Below are 22,576 nucleotides of genomic sequence, written 5' to 3'. Positions count from 1 at the left end.
CACATAACTTTATGTCTTGATCTCCTTAGAGCCTGGTCTATATTATCCAGTCATGCCTCCCCTAGGTATCGCATGTTTCTGCATGTATTACCTAATTTGTCACACAAACTCTTACTCTCCAATTTTGATAGAAGGTATCTCCATATAAGAGTCTAAGGATCATTTCTGTGAGTCAGGATTCTTGATCCGGAGACAATGGTCCCAATGAGATGGAGCCTGAAGGCATCATTGAGAGTAACTGGAATGAGTCTGTGGATAATTGGATGACATGAATCTCTCAGAATCCCTCCTCCATGATATTTATGCCTATGGTTTTGAGAAGTCCTCTGCCATCCAGCAGCTAGCTATTTTTCCTTGTATCAAGGGTTATGATGTTATTGCTCAAGCCCAGTCTGGGATTGGGAAAATAGCTACATTTGCCATATCAATTCTGCAGCAGAGTAAGTTAGATCTGAAGGCCTCTCAGGCTTTGGTTCCATCACACACTCATGAATTGGCTCAGAAGATACAAAAGGTCATTATGGCCTTAGGAGACTACATGTGCCTCTTATTGTGCCTGTATTGGGGCAACCATCATGTGTGTTGAGGTGCAGAAGCTGCAAATGGAAGCTCCCGATATTACTCTGGCCACCCATGGTTAGGTGCTTGATATTCATAACCAGAGAGATCTACCCCCTACATACATCAAGACATTTGGTGCTGGATGAAGCAGATGAAACATTAAGTCATGGGTTCAAGGACCAAGTCTATAATGTATCCCAAAAGCTTAATAGTAACACACAGGTAGTTTTGCTGTCTGCTCCAATGCCTTCTGATGTCATTGGGGTGACCAAGAAGTTCATGAGAGACCCCGTTCGGATTCTTGTCAAGAAGGAAGAATTGACCCTGGAGGTTTTCTGCCAATTCTACATCAATGTGGAATGAGAGAAGTGGAAACTTGATACAGTGTGTGACTTGCATGAAACACTGAGTACCACCCAGGCAGTAATCTTTATTAATATGAGGAGGAAGGTGGACTGGCTGACTGAGAAGATGCATGCCTCGGGTTTCACTGTTTCTGCCATGCATGGAGATGTGAACCAAAAGGAATGAGATGTGGTCACGAGGGAGTTCAGATCCGGTTCTAGCATAGCATTGGTTACCACTGGCCTGTTGACCAGAGGCATTGATGTGCAGCAGGTCTTCTAAGTCATCAATTATGGCCTTCCCACCAACAGGAAGAACTACATCCACAGAATTGTTCAAGATGGTTGGTTTGGCCATAGAGAACTCTTTGAGACATTGAGAAATTCTACAACACCTCCATTGAAGAGATGTCCCTCAATGTTGCTGACCTCATTTGAGGGGCTGTTCTGCTACCTGACCCTAGCCAGAGTTCAGTCCAGGGAGTTGAGGAACAGCTTGAAGGGGGCAGGGACAGGAGCCAAGAGATGGACATCTTGGGTTTTTTGTTTGTTTGCTTGCTTGTTTCCCTCTCTTTTTTAATAAATGTCACTTTTTGAGGTGAAAAGAAGGAACTACAAAAAAAGAAAAAAGAAAAGAAAACTTTCAATTTTCCTTATCACTATTTTCCTCCAATTCTGGGGAATCATGAAAACTTCTTGTTAAGCTAAACTTCATTCATGTTGTGTCATCTCTACACAAAGCACAAAGCCATTGGGAAGGTAAAGTTTCTTTTTAGAAAAATTACTATTCTACATTAACGTAACATACATTAACTATGATGATACAAGGATGATGTGGACAAAATACACATAGAGAGGTTGGGGATGAAGCTCTATGGTAAAGCACTTCTCTAGCACATAAGAGGCAAAGTAGGAAACAAAGGAAAAGAGGGATGAACAAATAAGGATAGTAAACTCAAAAAAGCTCAACATAAGTATTCATTGGATTCTGTGTTGTGCCTTTATTTGGAAAAAGATATACCTCTTCTTCCAGTGATGCACTTCCTCAGGGAAATATTATCTTAAGAAGTCATAATAATTACAAACTTAAGGTCAGTGTGACAAGAATATTATTGATATGTACAAACTGTGAGTATCATTAGTCTAAACCTTCTCAGATAGAAGGAAATATGGCTTAAAGCCATTACAGCAAAAGTGGTGTGAAGAGAAAGCATTTTGTATAGACCCAGAGATAATCATTGTCTTTTTGTTCATTCCTGGTTTGACAAAGCTGAATGCTTGCAGGTGTCATCCTGTTTTAATAAGTTTTCCCAAGTGCTTCTTTAGCTGGAGGCTTAACTGACAAGCACGGTCAGTCCATTTATTTTCATGTCAGCTAGTGATGAGCAATTACTGACACATTAATCTGGTGCCATTCTTTCTCAGGTCAGGTCTTTCACTGAGTTTCAATAGCATTGGGTGAGGAAGATACACTACATGTGGGTTGCCTGCGAGGAAAGGGAAACAAACAGCCAGAATGCACTGAAATAGACTTTAGACTTTGTTCCATAATTTATTAGCATCACAAGAAATATTAGCATTAGCAGATTTGATGCCTATTTCAAGAGGAATATATTTGTGAAAAAGCAGGATGGTTTGCTTTTTCTTTTTTCTTAGAGACAGGCAGAGATACCTTTTGATTTTCAGAAACATTGTCAATTGACTCACTTTATAAATGCAGATACTCCATCTACAAAAAAGCATGCTTTCTCCATGTGTTGGCTACAGAAATTTCTTTTGAAATAGATACAAATACCATGCCTAGATATATAGAAATTCCCTAAACAAACCATATAGCATATATATTCCAAATTATTTCTACTTTTCTCATTAGTTTGGTACAAAAATGAAATTGAAATATTTAGCTCACAAAACCATATATTATTTCTGAAATTGTCTAAAGCTTAAAATGGTACCGTCCATACCACCCTAGTGTTCCATTTACACATGCTATTATAGTTAACCATTTATAAGATCAGATTTGTCCTGAATATTTTTATTTTTATTACATAGCCAGCCACTAGAGAACTAAATGTTTTATTCTTCATATAAGATAATATGCTCTATTAGTGTTGTCATTTAAAATATGAATGATTTGATTCGCTAATGATAAATTTTTTGACAATCATTATTCAATCCTCATTTTTAATACATAAAGGCATATGAAGAGACATTTTTAGCTAAATAAACACGCTATTACATATAATTTTCTTCTTGGCTCATAAGTGGCAGTAAAGAAATGAAGAGACAGAATTGCTCTGTCCTTAACACAAGATTGCAACAACCTTAAAATCATACAAAATTGGCAGATTTTGCTAAAACTTACAAAACGTCTTTGAAAACAAAAATACTAATCTGCAAAAATTATACTAAAGTTTTCCAGCTTTCTAGATGATGATCGCAGCAACATGTATTTTGAGAACAGTTCCTTAAGAGCAAGTAGCTGTGAAGTATATGAGCTGTGCAACTGCATACTTGGTAATCTATGGCACAGCAGAAACTGCATCATTAACAACTTTCTGTGCTATTGCCTAAGGCTTCTGAGGATTGCCAACGTTCAGTGTAAAGTTTGGCTATGATTTACATGCTGACAACGGAAAATAATGATGCTTGTCTTTAATTCGGTTGTGTACCCATCTTGAGATTTGCTCTGTGTGTTTATTCCTTACTACCCATGTTTTTAAGGAGATATATGTTTAAATCTCTTCCTTTGGCCAGTCAAAGCTGCATATTGGCTTGGCTGACGTTTCCACAGACTTCCGATGGTGGCTAAACTTTGAGTTGTATGTCCACAATTGCAGGAGGAAGGGGTGAGACATTTTTAAAATATTTTCCCTGCATATGTTACTTGCCATATGTATTTGAATCAAGAGGGCATAGATGTCCTTCTGTGCTTCTACATTCCTGATATGCATTTTTCTTGTCACTGGAAACACAGTCTTTCTGTCTTATTTTAGTCGAACTTTCCTACAGGACAGGGTTAGTGCTCTTGTGTAATGAATGTCTTGTCTTAGTGAGTAGTTTTCCACTGATGCATTCTAAAGCAAACTAACTGAATCTGGTTTTAGGAGAGCTCTTTTGTAGCTTAAACTTTAAAGCCTCAGGACCAGATTTGAGGTTGCACCTAATAATTTCTCTGTGGACAACTGGGAGCCAGTCTTTCACTGTCTAACATGCAGCATCTGTTTTTCAGTGAGATGTGCTTAGGGTCACTATAAAGAAACAGAAGCCAAGATATCTGCCATCCTCCAAGACTCCAGTCTTGTGCACTGTCTGTGCCAACAAACTCCTACATCCTTAGAGGGATCCTGAGCAGAAGCGCAGACCATTAGAACATACCCCTCAGGCCACGAACAAGAAAGTGATCATGAACCACTGAGTAAAAACTGGTCTTCAGGGATCAATACTGTGCATACATAAACATCCTTCTTTGGCTATACTGGGTAAAAGCAGCATCTTACCCACAAAAGTGGTGACTCTAGAGCATTATTAGGTTTGAACAAAATAATTATGACAAAACAATGACTTCTCTGTTCAAAGGAAAGCCTTTATTATTTTCTTCTTCAGCTACTGACTGGAGTATTAATAGCTATTATAAACTCAGAACATAGGGTATAAAATATAAAGTATCAAGCACTTAAATACGTGAAAGAAGCAAAAAGAAAAGAAAGAAGGGAATCTGGAAAATAGCGTCTTGATAACTGTCCACTAGCCAGTTATTTGATTTAAAAAGAAATATAGCAAACATCATTGAGTGTTTCATGTACAACATAGTGAACGGGAACGGCTCTCCTAGTTCCAGGAATTATGAGGTTGACAAGCCCAACTGATGCTGTCTGAAGAATTTGTTTATCACATCCTTTCAGTAAAGGAAAATTGGGACCAACTACAAGGCTCCACAGTGAGATATCTGGAGCCTAAACATGCCAATGCCCAGTCATCTATTATAATTCAGCCGTTAAGTCCATCTACTGATCTTTTTTCACTGTACTCTTAGCAAAACACTGAAGGTCTTCGATACATACAACACTCCTGGACCAAGAACAGCATCATCAAGGTATGCTAATATTTAACTTCCTCTAAGGATGTGATAGTTGGTATAATCCCCTTTCATTTCTGAAAACCATGATTTTCAATGCAGTTTGGCAAGGCCCCTTAATATCACTCCATTCCAAGAAAAGGAAAGTGATTTTCTTAAATTTAGTAAAAGAAATATGTTTACACTTAATCATTTAAGCAATTGGCACTGATATCCATACTCGTCATCTACTAATATGTTGATAAATTGATTTGTAAACTTAGTGAGGCGTGACCTGGCTCACTCAGTATCCCAGGGCTGGGAAGCATCAGTTGTATGGAACTCCTTCGCAAAAAAAAAAAAAATCTCTTAAATTAAGTCTTCAGCTGACACTGAAGCTCTGGCCATTATCTTGACCGTGGTCTTAGGATAGTGTTCACAACTATTATTGCCTGCATGATCTCACACCACATAGGGTTCTCCATGGGACAGGACTTGGCTTCCCGCATAGTGAACAATCCAAGAAGATCATAAAAGAAAGCACGAAGCGAGAACCATATATTTTATATTCTTGAATATATGTTCAGAAGGGTATAGATAAAGCTTATGTGTAAATGAGGCCCCTAGGATAAAGATGCTTAAGTAGAATTCTTAGCCATAGATTTACATAACTAAAGAGATTAGATGTCTACACACAGAGACATAATAAATTACAAAGGGATAAGTATAGGATAAATACTGTAAATATTTCTGTTTAACATGAGAGAAAGAGAGCACAACATTTTATGAGTTTCACTACTCGGTGGGAATTCTTAAGCATAGTAAGGCAGTGTTAGGAAGTTCTTTGGTTAAAGTTCAAACCTAGGAAAATATCTACATGGCTCCTGGCTCTGCCCTATGTGAAATTATTCCCTACAGGATATCTCTCATTAATCATGGAAAGTATCTGGCAGATGATCCAATTTCTAAACATGCTTATTGCCAGTAAAATGTTTAGATCCGAGGTTATATCGTCAAGTTTTACTATTTTTTTCCTCCTCTAATCTAAACATTCTATATTTCTTCAGTATGTCTAAGACAATAGCGCCTATGAATTTTTTTTAAAGTTAATTTCATTTTAAAAGTCACAACCACCAGCAAAATCAAAAGAAGGGGAAAATACACACACACACACACACACACACACACACACACACACACACACACACACACATACCTCACCACTACCACCACCACCAAACAACAACAACAACAACTACTACTACTACTACAAGATAATAAGAACAATCATTGGATATTGTTATTTCTCAATATTAATGGTCCCAACTCCCCAATAAAAAGATACAGACTAACAGAATGTGTATAAAAACAAGACCCATCCTTCTGCATCCAAGAAACATACCTCAACATCAAGAATAAACATTATCATACAGCACAGGGCTTGAAAAAGATATTCTAAGGAAATGGAGCTAAGAATTAAGCAGGTGTATCCATTTTAATATTCATCAAAATAGACTTCAAACCAACACTAATCAAAAGAGATAGGCAATGATACTACAATCCCCTCAAAAAAAAAAAAACCCACCAAGAAGATATTTCATTTCATAACATTTATGTCCAAAAAGTATCCAAGGTTGTAAAAGAAATGTTATTACAGCTGAAATCACATATCTACCCCAAACACTGATTGAAGGAGACATCAATATCCCATTCTAAGCAATTGACAGGCCATCCAGGGGGGGGGGGGGGAAACCCACAACACTTAACAGGGAAATACTGGAACTAATAGATGTTATAAACCAAATGCACATAGCAGATACTTCAGAACATTTCAGCCACACACAGTAGAATACACTTTCTTCTCAGTAACTCATGAAACTTTATCCAAAATTGACCAAATACTCAGATACAAAGCAAGTAATTAACATAAATTGTAGTGATTCCCTGCATCCTATCAGCTTGTGGATTAAAGCTAAATATCAACAAAACAGAAACAATGGAAAGCTTACAAAATCATGCAACCAAACAACTCACTACTGAATTAAAATGGGTTAAGACAGAAATAAATATAATTAATAAATTAAAAGATTTTAGAATTCAATAAAAATGAACACACCACATAGTCAAATTTACTGGATACAATAAAAAACAGCACTAAGAGGAGAGTTCATAGGGCTAAGTACCTACATTTAAAAGGTGGAGAGATTTCATACCAGCAACTTAAGAACACACCTTGAGAGCTTTAAAACAAAAGGAAGTAATCACAAGAGGAGCAGACAGCAAAAAAATTACCAAACTGCGAACTGAAATCAATAAAATAGAAGAATCAATGAAACAAAGAGCTGGTTCCTTGGAAAAATTAACAAGATAGACAAATATTTATTCAAATTAATTAAAAGACACAGAGAGAATATCCAAATTAACAAAACAAAAAATGAAAAGAGTGACATAACAGACATAGAGAAACTCGAGAGAGCCATAGGACGTACTTTAAAGCCCGTACTCCACCAAATTGGAAATTTTAAATGAAATGGATAATTTTCTCAATAGGTACCAATTACCAAAGTTAAACCAAGATCAGATAAACAATGTAAATAGATATATAACTCCTAATGAAATAGATGTAATCATTAAAAGTCATAAAACCACACAAAAAAAAAAAAAAAAAAAAAAAGGCCAGAGCCAGCCAGACAATTTTGGCTCCTAATGCTAATAGAATGTTCAAAGAAGAGTTAATGATAATAGTCCTCAAATTATTCGATAAAATAGAAAGAGAAGGAATATTACCCAATTTTTTATGAGCTTATAGTTACCATGATACTTAGCCCATATAAAGGTCCAACAAAATGGGAAATTTAAGACAAAATTCCCATATTAAATAGGTTCACAAATACTTAATAAAATATTTGGAAATCAAATTCAAGAACACATTGAAAACATCCTCTACCATGATCAAGGAAGATTCATCTCAGAGATGCAGGGATGATTCAATTTACAAAAACCAGCAAATGTAATCCTCCTGAATGCATTGGCACAGGAGACAACTTTCTGAACAGAAAACCAATAATTAATATATGGGATGGCATGAAACTGAAAAGCTTCTACAAGACAAAGGACACCTTCAATTGGACAAAGCAGCATCCTACAGAATGGAGAAATATTTTTAACAACCCCACATTTGATAGAGGACTAATACCCAAAATATTTAAGAATCCAAGAAACTAGATATCAAAAGAAAAACAAATAATCCAATTTAACAACAGTGTACAGATCTAAACAAAGAATTCTCATTAGTGGAAACTCACATGGCCAAGAAACACTTAAAAAGATGTTCAACATCGTTAGCCATCAGGGAAATGTAATAAAAACTACTTTGAGATTCCATCTTACACCTATCAGGGAGGCTAAAATCACTAACACAGGTGGCACCTCATGCTGGTGAAAATGTGGAATAAGAGAAAGACTCATCCATTGTTACCAGGAGTGCAAACTTCTACAGCCACTAAGGAAAGCAATATGACAATTTCTCTGAAAGTTGGGAATCATTCTCACAACCCAGCTATATCACTCTTGGGTATATACCCAAAGGATGCCATTTCCTACCACAAGGAAACTTGCTCAGTCATGTTTGTTGAGGCTGTACTAATGATATCAGAAACCAAGAACAACCCCAATGTTCCTCAATTGAAGATTAGATATGGAAAATATGGTTACATTATTTTGTTTATGATCATGATAAAGAATGAAACCTGAGTGCTTCCTTAAGAGATGGAAAGAGAAGAAATATTTACTGTTAACCCAAAGCCATTCTAATTTTTCCTTACTATATTTTAGCATCATATGTAGAACTTCTCAGATCATGGGCTAAAAGCAGCTATCTACAACAAGGAAAATATGCTGCTTCTTATTTAAGGGCCACAAAATTTGCTCCAGGTTTCAACATTTTTTCATGTAGTTTACATAAGTCTACTCCCAGATCTCCAAGTAGTCCAGGTTACAAAGGCAATAGTTTACCTGCCTCATTTGTCTAAGTACACTATAATGTGACAAAGGTGATACTAAGACTTTCAAGACATAATCCCAAAATGCATTGCAGCCTAATTCTAGGTCTATGAGGATCTTTGCTCTGAATGCTCAAGGTATCTGACTTCTCAGACAGCAATTTGAGCTAAGGGAACTCAATAGAGCCTTGTGGAGAGGCTATGGAGAAGTGGGAAATGCTCATGTGTGTATCGGCTTTCTATGTGAGTAAAGAAAAGATCTGATTGAGTGAAGAATCTCCTGAGCCTTCAGATACACCCAACTCCAGCTTTCAGGCAAGACCCTAGAAAGGCCTGTCTAGTGTTTCATAGTCAAACCTCACAACCACAAGGGTTAATTCGGTGTTGTTCCAACACTAAGTTTGTAGATGAGCTATCCTTAAGCAGTCAATAATGAAAATAGTCCCTGAAATTAAAACCTAGAGTTAAGAGATCAGTGGATTAATTTGAAATGCTGAAGTATCCTCAAAATAATCCTTGTACCCAAAGGTGTTTTAATTCTTGCTTTAATTTTTACACCCAGATTTTTACATTCAACATTTCTGTAATATATGTATTTGGATTCATAGGTAGAACTCTGTCATGCATTCTTGAGACTCCCCCCTACTGTACATGAAACCATTTTGTATTTTTACAGAACTATATTCATTTAGGACAACAGACTTTTGTTAACTATCAGTGACCCAGGATAGATTGTATTCTCTATTCTCTTTCCAAGTCTGATCTTTAAATTTTTCTTTTTTATTCTTCTCTTGTGCAATATGTCCTGAGCACAGTCTCCTCTCCCTCTCCTCCTCCATGCATCCCTTCCCTTCCTCTCTCATGCGTATCCACAGCTCCTCCAGATGAGAAAGTCAGGAATAGCCTCACACACTTCAGCACAAGAGACAACTTTCTAAACAGAATACTGATAACACAGGCACTAAGATTAATTAATAAATAGGAACTCACGAAACTGAATAGCTTCTTTAAGGTAAATGACACTATCAGTGGGCTGATCTTTAATTCTAAATGTCCAGATAATTACCATTATAATTGTGTTATCAGTGTTTAACAGGCTCAAAATAGCTCATCCTAGAAACTAAATTTATATAAACAACCTGGTAATCCAAAGATTAAGTTGTAGTTTATATTTAACTTTTTCATTAAAATATAATAGTTCCATCACATAACTAATTAATTCTCTATAAGAAAATATATTTATGGAACTAAATTTCAATTCCATTTTTCTTTGCTTACATGGAATCAAAACATTAAGAATTCCTAGTATTATAATTACCTATGATATCAGGTCATAAAAATGAATGCTTAGGATTTATGGTAGGCAGTACTATCAAGAGTACATGCAAAAAGAAGCAGTTAATAAGTGGTATTTTCTTAGGGATATAACTGAAATGGAAAGTCAACACAGCTATCTTTACTGTCACTTTTCCTGGATTATCTGTTAACCATTTCCTCTTGGTAGAGTGAGTGAGTGTGTGAGTGAGTGTGTGAGTGAGTGAGTGTGTGAGTGAGTGAGTGTGTGAGTGAGTGAGTGAGTGTGTGAGTGAGTGAGTGAGTGTGTGAGTGAGTGAGTGAGTGAGTGTGTGAGTGAGTGAGTGAGTGAGTGAGTGAGTGTGTGAGTGAGTGTATGAGTGAGTGAGTGAGTGAGTGTGTGAGTGAGTGAGTGAGTGAGTGAGTGTGTGAGTGAGTGAGTGAGTGAGTGAGTGAGTGTGTGAGTGAGTGTATGAGTGAGTGAGTGAGTGAGTGTGTGAGTGAGTGAGTGAGTGAGTGAGTGTGTGAGTGAGTGAGTGTGTGAGTGAGTGAGTGAGTGTGTGAGTGAGTGAGTGAGTGTGTGAGTGAGTGAGTGAGTGAGTGTGTGAGTGAGTGAGTGAGTGAGTGAGTGAGTGTGTGAGTGAGTGAGTGAGTGAGTGAGTGAGTAAGTGATTTACTTTTGCTTCCTTGCTAAGGTATAAACATTGCAGCAAATGACAAACCTTATCACAGAATCTTGTTTCAGGCCTGGAAAATATAAAGTCTCTGATACAATGCCAAGTAAATTGCTGTCTTCATATATCATATTCTTACACTTGCTATCCTCAGAGCTCAAGAACTGTTTTGAGAGCAATCTATTACTATAAACACTCACTGAGAGCAACAGATAACCTGGTTTTGGTTTCTTATTTTGGTCCCATAATCCCTAAAGGTTAAACAAAACAAAAATAAAGAAAATGCAGTGAAATCAGTAAATTATTAATAAATGCCATGCTTGCAAGCAGTATTATGAAATTTAAATAGGTGAACAAACTCAAATAAACAAAGAAGTCCCAGTAAACGTACTTATTTTATGTCTCCCTAGTGTGAAACAATCCACTAAAATAAGTAGTGAACCATCAGTGTTGAAACAGTTTTATTTCATTCTTTAAGGGTATGCTCTATCTTAGGTATGGGACTAGATCATTAAAAGGGGTAAAACATTGCATGATATTTGCCAGGCAGTATTCACTAACCTTAAATTCAATTACTGCAATAAATATGAGCTCACTGTAAATATGATTTACATTTCTTTCTGACTTTTTCATAATCACCAAAGCACATCATTCCATGAATAAAATAATCATGGGTGGCCATTTACCTTAAATTATTGTAGGAATAGTCCACATGAGTGGCCACAACTATGACTTTTACGAAACTGACTAGTGTCAAACTTGTAATATGGATCACCAATGCTTAGACACAGCTTCAGGGAAAATTTTATGAAAAGATGTTAAAAATTGTATGATACAGAAAAAGAGAAATGGAGAGAGATAATGAAACAGAGAGAGACAAAGAAAGAAAGACACAGCGAAAGTGTTATGGAACAGAGAGAGAGAGACAGAGACAGAGACAGAGACAGAGACAGAGACAGAGAGAATATTAGCTCCTGAGCGTGAGGGCTAGCTATGCCACAAAGCACAGGAAGAAGTTAGAGGGCAACACCTGGGATCTGGTTCTCTTCCTCTCCCCTTGGTTCAGGGGTTGTAACTCAGGGGGCAGGCTTTCAAAGCAACTGTTTTTACTTGCTGATCCATCTTTCTTGGTGTCGGGGGAAGTTTTAAGGAGCTATGAGTCCTAGGGCCAAAGCCTGGGAGCTCTCAGGATAACTTCCCTACAGACTCAGGCTTTGAGTCATGCTATTCTGCTCCTACACCCCAGTTTTTTCTCTTATCAATGAGTGTATCCTCAAATCCTGGAAGAAAAGTTGTGAAATTTAATTTATGACCACCAGATTCATAAAGGTTTTGTTGTCCAAATGCAACTTTCCATCTTGCTATGTTTTCACAGGATGTTGCCTGGTGGTGTAGGAATAAGGATCCGATCTATATGTTTATGTCAAAGATCTACAGAGTTATTGAGACTTATGAAAACCTATACTTACTTATTCTAAGAAAAGATGCTATGAAGAAAGAAATGGATTACAAATATGTCTTTCTACACACATTTCTATGAAAGACACAGTAAAGGCTGAGAACAGAGCCATTCAAGGTCTTCTAAAGAGTGTTAGCACACTGCATCTGAACACCTTAACAGAATTTCAGGGACAAAACTTACTTCAAGGTATTCTAAACTCTGGCTGATTGCAATTCCTCCTGGTTGGAAGTATATATATATACTTCACAATGTCAGGAAAGCTCACGTGGTAGAAATGACACAGTTTAGGTGACTGGAAAGTGAAAGTTAGGTATTCATAGTCTATAATCTATTATGATATGAAATATGATATTATGATTGACAGGTACACTGTGAAATATTCACTATAGTGATATTATATTCATGTCACATAGTTACTTTTTCACATTAAAATAGGTTTTAAAGTAATTTGGACAAATTCTCACTATTTCTCCCAGACAAAAAGGCTTATTTGGCCTTTTCCATCTTTGGCCTGAGACTCATGACATTCTCCTCCGGCACGAAATGCTTTTAGATTTGCTTCTTGGCACTCTTAGTCACAGTATTTGACATCATTTGTCTAGAATATCAGATTAGCCTCTGCAGCAAATTTCTGCTTATATTTTATTTTCATTCCAGGTCATTCTGCATAATACTGTGAATAAGAATTCTTAAATTAAAACACATTTTATTATGTAATTTCCCAATGTAAGACTTTTTACATAGTTAGACACTGTGTTGTGTAGTTGTAAACCTCAGTCCTGCAGAAGCTAAGACAGGAGACTTGAAAGTATGAGGCCAGCCTATCTCAAAAGCAAGCAAGGAAAAAAGAGCAAAAAAGAGCTGAAAACCTTTGTAGCACCGACTAGCCAAGGATGAGCACACAAAGTAGAAGTTTTATGCAGTGCACCCTTACTTTAACTATATATATTTCATGTCCTTCCATCTTATCTTTCTATTTGCCTATCATAAAAGCACGAATGTAAGTGTTTTGATTCCCTGTTAAGTACTACCAACTTAAATATAATATCAAGAATCAACCTTGCAGGTGTTCTTAGGTTGCCAAATGTAAACTACTTTTTTTTTATCGTCATTTCGTGTAAAAACCTTTTGTCAATCCTTACTGATAGAATCCATACACAAGCAAACATGGGCCTTGCCAATTTACTTTCCTCATCTCTCACATACTCTTTTTTTTTTTTATAATTGTGCAGCTTTTCAACCTCTGGTTTTAGCTCTTGAGTTATCTGTATTCATTCCCTCCCCCTAAGGGACAGCTTTAAAGGATGCACTGTGTGTGAGCCGTAAAAACAGAATGTGAATACGGCCTTCTCAGAGTGCTTTAGTTCAATCCTGCAAACTAGACATTGGAGGAGGGGGCAGTTTTACAGAACGACTAACTGGGATCTAGAAGTCCCAGGCTGAAGACAGGAGCCAGAATGCCAGCACATAAGCCCTCCCAGACAGGTTTTCAGCCCACCGTGTGCATCCTTAAACACACCGTTCCTGTGCAGCACTCAGGGATTTCTGTTTATCCACACTTCACAGGTAACTGGTTGCACAGTAGTCTACATTCAGAGATAGTGTATCCCATCCCCCATTAGAACTTTCATCAAATGCAAGTAGGTTTCCTCTCCACATCTGCTTAGCATCTCTCAAATGCATTCAGGTCATTACTGTTACAGGGCAGCCAGATACAGTTATTTGTAGTTCTGGGTGTTTCCTCCCACTCTGATTACTCCAGTCAAATTATTATGTGTCCCCAGAGCACTCCATGCTGACAATTCATGGCTCTTCTTCTTCTTCTTCTTCTTCTTCTTCTTCTTCTTCTTCTTCTTCTTCTTCTTCTTCTTCTTCTTCTTCTTCTTGCTATCAGCTCCTCCATTAACAAAGTACGAAAACACTCAACATGTAATGTGCTTTCTGTGAGTATATGTCAACTGACTGAATTATGATCTTAGGTTTTCAAAAGAGACTTAACTCCACCCTATGATAAATACAAGTGAACTTCCTGCCTTTGCCCTAAATACAAACCAATTCTGTGAAAAAGAACCAGAACAGAGAGACGAGGTTAGACACATCTCATAAATAAACAAAAACAAACAAACAAACAAACAAGAAAACCCTAAGTTCTCTGTGTGTGCATAAGTTTCTAGACACATTTTGAACCTCGAATTTTTAGTCTGATTTTATTATTCAGTTTCCAATACTTGATGGAGTTTTTAATTTTGTTCTTCAATTTACCTTATTGAAGCATCAATAAAAATTTGCATTTCTGTAAAACAAATACTCTGAGGAGAAAGACATTGTAGAGAGCAATGATATGATTTTACACACCACCACAAACTGCTTGATGGAAATTCATCAAACTCTACTTTTACCTTTCTAATAGGTTTTGCCTCGAAAGCAATTAATTTAATCTCACAACTCCTTTATTTTTTCTAATAATGCTTATAATTCCTATCCTTAGTGGAATCTGTCTATGTTGTTATTGTTATTCATGGAGTTTGTCCTGGTTATAGGTACGTTCTTTGTCTGCACTGTTTGCTCTTTAGCTACAAAGCACCACTGGCTGTTTGCACATAAGATACGACCAATATGATTGAGAAATTCAATGTGAATGTTGCTTAACTTTAATCACGTTACCTTGTATTTTTATTGCTGTAAAATACCTGAAGTGGAGTCCTTGAAAAAACAGTTTATATGAAGCCAGATATGGTCGCCCATATTTTTAATCCAGCACTAGTAGGCAGGGGCAAGTGTTTCCCTGTGAATTTGGGGGTCAGCCTGGTCTCCATAGCAACTTGTAAGCCAGCCACGGCCAGGTTTTGACAGAATGTATTTCATTATACAAAATGCTATATATGGCAAACCCACAGCCAAAATTAATATTTTTCTTAATAGCTGAATAATATCTGTATGTATCTGTAATACATTTTCAGTCTTCATTCACTCACTGAAGGGTAGTTTGGTTGTCTACACTTCCTAGTTATTACCCTAAGAGGAGAAAAACTAGAAGCAATTGCGTTATAATCAGGAACCAGACAAAGCTGTACACTATCAGCACTTCTTTTCAGTATAGCCTTTAAAGCACTATCCAATAAGGCAGTGCAATAAAATTAAAAATGTAAAGGAAATCAAATTATTTACATTTGCAAATAATGTAACATTATACATAAGAGATGGCAAACATTGTACCAGAAAAGTTCTAGAAATGATCACCAATCTTCACAAAGTGGTAGGATAAAACATCAAATACATAAATCAATAACCTTTCTATCACCAATTACATATACACACAGACAGACAGAAAGACAGACAGGCAGGCAGGCAGAGAGAAGGGTGGGGGAGGAGGAAGAAAGGAGAAGGACAATTCTGGCAAGGATATGGGGTGGACAAATTCTCATTCACTGTTGTTGGGTTTGCAAACTGAACATCAGCATGAAGAATTCTCAGAAAGCTAAAAATAAACCTACCCTATGATCTTGTTATACCACGCTTTACCATATGTGCAAAGGACTGGACATCTTATGCCACAGATATTCACTTAACAGTGTTCAATGCCACTATATTCATAATAGATAAGAAATGGAAGCAGCTTAAATGCCCTTCCACAGACGAACGTATGAGGAAAATGTGGTACTGATACTCAATAGAATACTCCTCAACTGTAAATAAAGATGAAATCCTGAGTTCTCAGGCAAATGGATGAAGTTAGAAACTACTATAGTGAATGAGGAAACCCAGATCCAGAAAGACAAATACCATATCTCTCTTATCTGTGGTTCCTTGCTACAAATGGTCAGACGTTAGTTAGTATCTAACCCAGAGTAACTGCAGAAACAAGGAAAGTAAAAAAGACTATCATAATAAGACAGGAGCTCTCAAGAGGGAGTAGGAGAATACACGTTATATGAAAGGGAAAATGAGAAAAAAAGATGGGGAGGCTTTAGTTACGGAGAGGGGAAGGTAATACAGGGAAAAATGTGGGAAAAGGAACAAATTACATCAATGTTGTTTGATAAAGCTCTAAAGCGTCATATTCTTTTATTTTTAGCTAAAATTATATATAATGTATAAAGCATGTGCACACATATTTTTAGTAAGATTACCCCACTTAGGATGGCAATGACCTTCAAAATTCATAAACTAAGAAAATCCCCAGTACAGGTATGGGAAATCAGTTTCAAGTTGTTTGTCATGGAAGTCTGAGGCACTTCCATATATTTGTATGGACTATTGCTGTTGCCCTTGTTTGCCTACTAGAAGTTTAAGGTAATCCTGAGTGCTGAAACCAAAACACAATTTAAACAAAGGACTCAGAAGATTCAGTCTATATCTGAATCCATAGCCCCCTCCCCGTGGACTAGAGTTCCTCGTACCAAAAAGGGCTTTGCAAGCAGCCAATGAAAACAAAGAATCAACCAGTCCATAGTCCTTCTCAGCTGCAGTGTTTATGACTCACAATGACCAACAAAGCAAGATATCCATGAAGATACAATGACATAGGTACCCAGCTCCAGATGATACATCCCACACCTAATGCTCAGAAAACATTGCAGTAGAGGGAACATGAAACTCTGAGAGCTAGAGAACCAGGAAGTCAGCTGCAAGGTTGTATCTTCTGGATACAACAGATAAACCCATGACGTATCAACAATATGTCTGTTGAAAGAAGTCATAAATAGTCAATCCCAGTTGCAGTGACATGTCAATGTGGATGGAGAATCTTCATGTCTATTAGATGAAGAACTACCAACTACTAAAGGCTGTTGAGAGAGGAGGAAGTAGTTTTCTCTAGCATGAAGCTCCTAAACCCAATACCAACACCACAGAATAACTTCATAGGGGTGAATAACTGTTAACACATGAAACTGTCCAGACACAAGCAACATGCAAATCATGAAAGATCTACCATATTGGCTCTAAATCTCTCACACCTAGCCAGATGTCATCCCTGGATATTAGTTTTCAAACAGAGAAATAAACCAGAATTCTTACAAATGAGAAGGTACATTTATCATAAATTTATCTTGAGCACCCAATTTATTTCATTTATATCTCTAGCAGTTAAAAAATTAACTGAGGTGAATATATATAAAAAGTAATTTGTATTAGGCTATAGGAAATATAAAATTGACAAAACTAATGTGTCTCTAATTTTCTCATAAACTCTTCTGTTGTATTATTATTTATCTTCTACAAATGCTTTCCATTCACCCACAGGACATTTCACTGTAAGCACATTTTAATTTTCAGAACTAGGTTGTCCTTTCTTCTCCAAGCACTGTATCTATTTCCCAAAAGCCTCACTGCGTATTATTCTGTTGCTCATGATCTTACTACACTGGCTTAAATGATCTTTCTAATGTAAATGGTGTTCAGTGGACAACCTCAGATAATTCCTCAGGAGATAGATAAATTTGAGCTTAATGATCTCAAGGGAGATGTTATGTCATAGGGAACAGCTATGTGGTATTAGACAGCTCAGCAGTATTAGGGAGGACCAATTTGGTAAAAATGTACTTGGGTTACATGTAATGTGTTGAAAGGACTAAGGTCTTGCTTTAGTTTGAGGACTTAATATTTATCTGTGAGAGACACAGAGATACAGAGACAGCTGGCATGTGAGAAGGAGATAAGGTAAAAGGTTGGTCTTTTTTTTCAAATGTTTGTTTTGTAATATTGTTGGATGAAGCTGAATCTTCTCAAGTGCCAGGCAAGCACTCTAGCTCTGAGCTATATTTCCAGTCCTGTTTTCATGATTTTTTTCATTGACTCTGCTTAGGTTCTTTCATCAAGTTGAAGCAGATTGGTTTAGCAACCAAGGATGCAACTTGCATGGGCTGTGCAACTGCTCTAAACAATGCATACGGCAAAGTATTCATAATCTGCGCCCCCTCACCTTCATCAGCATGGACGATACCTGATGCAATACAGGGAAGTGAGTCACTCCTTCCGGCAACCCACTGGTAATAATCTGTTTCTAATCAAACATTTTCAAGAACACATCCTGTACCCTTGAGACATGGGCTGATTTGTTTGACTTGCGGTCCTCTCAGTTGTATGCCCTGTAAAGCAACTCATGTCCCCAACATGAACTTTTAGGGATAATCCCATAATCACCATCATAATAAGAATAAAACACAACTCGGGATATATACAATTAAAATCAGATGGATTGTGGCAAAAAGACATGTGTGGTAGGTAAAGACTTCTATGGTAGAATTTTCTCAAAGAAAGAGCCATTGTGCTATGCCGCTTAGCAACAAAAATCCTAACTATTCTTGAACTGCATATAAGGAGGCCACAAACCATAATAAGGACCTTTGGGTGGCTCTCACTCATGTGGTCTGCTGCAAGTCTTAACAGAATATTTTTGATCTGTTGATCACTTGCTTTGAATCGTGTTCTTGTTTTTTTCATAACTTGTTTAATTTTTTTAGATTTAGTTTTTAAAAAGTATTATTTACTCATTTTACATCCCAATTGTGGCCCCTAACTCCTCTGCTCTCAGTCCTACCCTTCCTCTTCTCCTCCTGTACACCCTCCCTACCATTTAGAAAAGGGGACCTCCCTACCACCCCACTCTAGCACATCAAATCCCATCAGGACTGAGCGTATCCTCCTCCACAGTGGCCGGCCTTTTGGCTAAAATCAAGTGTAGTAACTTGTTTAATTTTTTTATTTCATTCTTCTGTAGAAACCAAGAACTGGGAAACATTCATTTCAGTCTCCTTCCACCAGTAACAAAATGATTATGCCTAATATTGGTGTTACATAAAACTATTTATATGTCAACTAGAGAACATGGAGTAGAGGTTAGGAACACACGTGGTTAGCTAACCAGTAACCAGGGAAGCATTTTGAGAAAAATGCACATTATAGTCCCATCGCTTCAATTCGTTTGCTACAAAGTTTACTCTTGCTTTCTATTCAGCAATGCATTTCTTGTGTTTGTAAATTTTTATTTATGTATTAATTCATTCATATTACATTCAATTGTTATCCCATGCCTTTCTTGTGTATTTATATCATTTTAATATTTGTATGTAATATTTACAAATGCCTATTAATATTAATTTAAGAATATATTTTGGGATTCTCCTATATTTCATCACTGTGTTAAGTATTTAAAGTGAAATACCTAGTGTTTTGACATCCAGTGTTTTTCTTTGCTTTTTATTGGTGTGACAAGACACTAACTAAAGCTAACTTTGGGGCAAGGAAAGGGTTTATCTTAGCTCACATATTATAATACATGAATGTATTAGTCAGGGCTCTCATATTTTAGAGTAATAGAACCTATGCAATGAATATATACATGATTATGAGTGTGTGTGTGTACGTGTGTGCGTGTGTGCGTGTGTGTGTGTGTGTGTGTGTGTGTGTGTGTGTGTGTGTGTGTGTGTGTGTTTTATTGGAATGACTCACAGGCTTCAGTCCAGCTAATCAACAATGGATGGCTGTGAATGGGAAGTTCAATACCACAAGCCTGGATGTCTCAACTAGTCGAGTATATCTGGAACCCCAGAGAAGTACTCTCCAATGCCAGTGAAGAAATAGATGTGCTCATAAGGTGAGGGTAAGCAGGCAGAAAGTGAAAACGTTCTTCTCTTTTTTCCTTGTATAGGTTTCCAGCCGAAGGTATAGCTTAAAGATGTGTCTTCCCACCTTAAAATCTATATCTATGATATGTGTCTTCCTGTTGGACCCTGCTGTTAAGGCCAAAGTCTGGCATTACTGGACAGCCCCTGAGCTTGGTGATAAATGATGGACTCCCTTCCTCAGCTGGGATCCCTCCTCTCCCTCTGATCTGAGGAGACCCCAGATCCTCTAAAGGAGTGTCATATAGCACTCAGGGAGATTACAAGCCCAACCATTTTGCCAATAAGAAACCCATTCAGTATGCATCTGAGAACTCCTGGGAATACCCTCCAAGCAAGTTAGATGTTTTAGTGTCTTCATTTTCAACCAATGACCCTTTCCCATCTCTCTAACTGTACCTAGAGTTCTTCCCCGACCTCACCCCCTGTTTCCCATAGGACAATAAAGTACTGCTTCCCCCTTCTTATGATAGGATAGTGCTGGCACATATTGATGAAGTATCCTTGGCACTCCTAGCCCCAACAAAACAAACACATTCACCCCTCTCCTCCCAAACCCCTCCCACTGTACAAGGTTTACAATGTCCCTGATTCACAAAATAAACCCTCTCTCTCACTCAATTCCTCCACCAGGACCATCTGAAACTCATCCTTTATTCTGAAAAAGGAATGGTTCCCCTCTTCTCTGGAGAATTTGCCACTGGACCTCCAGACCTTGCTACTGGTCAGGTAGCCACAGAGGAACTGCCTTGGCATCCACTGAAGCTTGCCTGACCATTGCGAGCTCAGTGCCTGTCTGTGGAGGCCAGCTGCTGACCTCTATTTTAGCTGTTAGCCAATCAGGCACAGGCATTAGCCCTCATCCTCTGCCATTAGCACAGTAGCTTAACCAAAGGGCAGTAACATTGCAGTATCACCACTGGCTTTGGACCACCCGAGTCTCTGTTGCTGTGTGGTACAAAATCTCATTAGAAAGAGCCAACTGTAACACAGCGGAAAATTCTTTTCCACATCCCAGGTGAGATGGTGAGATGCAGAGTCTTGTGCATGGACCCCTCTCTTAATGCTCTAATGTTCCTGAGGGAAACAAAACGTGGTATTGCAGGGTCCTCTGTCCCCTCCTGGAAGTCAACCTTCCCACATCCCATGAGGGAAGTGCATACTTCTGGTGCTGTGCTCAGTAGCAGCAGCAAGAAACACAGAACAGCATCTTCCTACCTCAAGTGTGTGGCCTGGAAGTGGATTCACTCACATCCAACCAAGCAAAATTTTTCTCATAGGCGTGTTCTCCATTTTTGGATTGTAGATTGTTCCATATGTAGTCAAGTTGCCAACTAAGAGCAGCCATCAAAATGACTGAGGGAAACCATGGCCTGAAATTGAGGAAACTACATTAAGCAGAAACTGCAGAAAACCACTGTTTACCAGCTTGCTCAGCTAACTTTCGTATACAACCCATGTCCCCAAGCACAAGGATAGCACTGCCTACAGAGGGTGGAGTCTTCCCACATCAGCGTTCCATAAAGAAACCCCTCACATATGCCAACAGACCAATCTAATGGAGGAGATTCCTCAACTGAAGTTCCTTCTTTCCAGGTTATTCTAGTTGGTGACAAGTTAGCAAAAACTGGCCAGTATGTGTGTGTGTGTGTATATATATATATTGAAATAGAAACTGATATAAATCAAATTTCTAGCCATGAAGGGTGTCACTGGACAAAGACTCACAGGGAAAACTATAACATGGGATTTGACCTGGTCAGGAGATATAGCATAAGATAGATTTATCTAAGGTAAAAAAAAAAAAATAGATCAAATGAGAAAAGGATATTTGACAATGTTATGTGGTAGGCAGGGCCATGATCAATACAGTGGAAACAAAGCATGTAGTGTCTCTCAGGTCCAGAGACTGAAGGGATTTGAAGAGCATTTTAAAGAGACTTCTGTGCTCATCAGCAAGAGTTCTGGAAAGCACCTAAAGCTGTGTATATTGACACATGCCTGTGATCCCAGAACATAATAGGATGAGACCAAAAAAAAAAACCCTACAAGATCAAGGTCAGTTTCAGTGACATGTCTAGAACCATGACAGCCAGAACTATCATATAGTGTCCATATCTCAAAAAAGAACCAAAAAGAAAAAGAGGGCAGAAAAAGGGGTAAACTACTTAGAGACTCTTATTTAGTCCCTAACATAGTCACTTAGGCATTGATGGATTAGAGGTGGATATTGGAACTTGTATTCATAAACAACCTAGCATGGTGGATATGTCAGGATAAAAATGGGAATATATGCTTGCTTACCTTGAGCTAGACTTCTGGCATGAAATTAAGAAAATAAAACAGATTTGCATCCGTGCAGAGACCAGTGCAATCCATAATGAAAGGCACCAGCAAGCAGCATCTCCAATGAAGCTGAGAAACTGAAAACAACACATGCTTCGTATTTCATTCACATATAGGTACATAATTATGAACTAACTGCTGAAGATTCACAGTGAAATATCTAGAAGGAGACTGAGCATCATATCTGCAAACTCAGAAGAAGTTAAGCTAGCC

General features: G+C 37.7%; 1 pseudogene across 1 annotated transcript; it reads left to right on the top strand.

The window, feature by feature from the left end:
* The first annotated feature begins 209 nt into the window (after positions 1-209).
* Positions 210-1,343, top strand: LOC311596030 (eukaryotic initiation factor 4A-I-like; annotated as a pseudogene). Its single transcript has one exon. The product of its transcript is annotated as a eukaryotic initiation factor 4A-I-like (transcript).
* Positions 1,344-22,576: the final 21,233 nt, after the last annotated feature.

This window comes from Acomys minous (assembly GCF_964271855.1).
Source record: "Acomys minous genome assembly, chromosome: 4".
Taxonomy (NCBI): domain Eukaryota; kingdom Metazoa; phylum Chordata; class Mammalia; order Rodentia; family Muridae; genus Acomys; species Acomys minous.
The sequence above is the reverse complement of the archived record's forward strand: the minus strand, read 5'-3'. Positions and strand labels throughout refer to the sequence as shown.